General features: G+C 43.2%; 1 long non-coding RNA gene across 1 annotated transcript; it reads right to left on the bottom strand.

Moving 5' to 3' along the window:
* Positions 1–300: 300 nt before the first annotated feature.
* LOC120865872 lies at positions 301–1,343 on the bottom strand. Its single transcript, XR_005721539.1, has 2 exons — positions 882–1,343; positions 301–551 (listed from the first exon to the last, which is right to left on the bottom strand). It is a non-coding gene; the product is annotated as an uncharacterized LOC120865872 (long non-coding RNA).
* Between the last annotated feature and the right edge of the window lie 180 nt (positions 1,344–1,523).

Raw genomic sequence — 1,523 nt, 5'->3', positions numbered from 1 at the left:
TTGTGTAGTCATCGGCTATCTTTAAAGGCAGCGCTGACATTTCCCGTGGCTGGCGACTGCTCTGCACAGCAGCTGGTTATCTGATCTGTCTGGTTAACAAGTTCCTCTTTGACATTTAATAAACTGCAGTGATTTCACATTTAGTTATTTCCCCCACGCGCTTAATGAGGGCAAAGAACCATATAAAGGCCATCTTAGACGACAATTACAGAGGCAATTTGTTATGGATAAGCAGAAAGTAAAAAGTTATCTTTTTTATTTGGCTTTTTTTTTAAATTTACATCTTCAGCTTTTCTTTGGAAATACATGAATCTCATTCTAACATTTTTGCTGTTTACATATTTGTCATCAACTGCTTTGGTTATGGTTTTCTCTCTTTAATGATAAAGATGTTGTTAAATAGAGGGCAAAAAGCAAAGTTTTCTTGCTTTCTTTTTTATGGAACTAGAGCTCCTTAAATCACAATAGACTTGAGTTTTCCAATAAACTCTTCCCTCAGTGAATGTTCATGGGAGCTCTACACATTCAGTCGGTTGACATTTCAGAACATACTGAAAGAAAAGCATAATTCAAGGTCATCAGTTTGCCTAGATCCTCAAACACCAAGTCTTTGGCAATTTGATTTTATGCTAGAAGAGATTTAGATGGTAAAGCCAAGCATATCTTTCTGACTCCTCTTCCTCCAAAGGAAAACATACCCCAAAGCAGCCCAGCAAAACACCCCAAATAACAGGCCCCACCACGTGAGGATTCTTATTTTTCCACAGTCACAGTTATAGAAAGGATAAAACTTTTCAAAGGCTCAAACGTTCCTTCCTAAAAGCGTGTTCTCACTGGTGTTTTGCTTCACAGGAAAGTTTCAATCCTAAGCACTGACTTACCAGGCTTGCATCTGGCCAGCGCCTTGGAGAGGCTCCACTTTGCTCTGAGGTTGTGTCTGACGCTTAATGCATAAAATTCAGCCAGTTCCTCTGCCTGGTATTATGACTTGGTTTACCCCCGTGGCTCCATGACAGGCTGGAACCCCAATCCCTTCTTTCTGCAAAGTCTTCAGATGACTTTCTCCCTCATTCTCCTCTTCTTCACTGCAGGCCACGATGAAAACCACACAATTCCCGTTTACTTGTGCAGGAAACGGTGTCAAACGTACATGTGTCAAGCAAAGTAGGCGTCATCGATCGCAAAAGGAAGTAGAAGCTTCCTCAAGTAGTTGCAGTAACCCCGCAGCGCTTTGCCTGTGAGTATTTGTCAAAGGAGTAAGCTTTTTCAAAAATGAGAATGACGTGCAAGTGTGGGCAGGAGCACTCCTGCCAGCCGAGAGAAAACAGCCGGAGGGTAACCAGACCCGGCGGCTCTGACAATTAATCCAGCGACAGGAAGTGCGCTGGTTTGGCTAACGCTGGAGAAACAGTGGCCTCTGATGGAGCCCAGATGTCACACTGATTACACACGGTGTGGAAACTGGTGGCTTATTCTGACAGTCACTCAAGGGAACATACGGAATGAGAGGGCCCCAACTGAAA

Source organism: Oryx dammah, unplaced genomic scaffold (assembly GCF_014754425.2).
Source record: "Oryx dammah isolate SB20612 unplaced genomic scaffold, SCBI_Odam_1.1 HiC_scaffold_7, whole genome shotgun sequence".
NCBI lineage: Eukaryota > Metazoa > Chordata > Mammalia > Artiodactyla > Bovidae > Oryx > Oryx dammah.
Note: the sequence above shows the minus strand (reverse complement) of the source record. Positions and strands in the feature narration are given on the sequence as shown.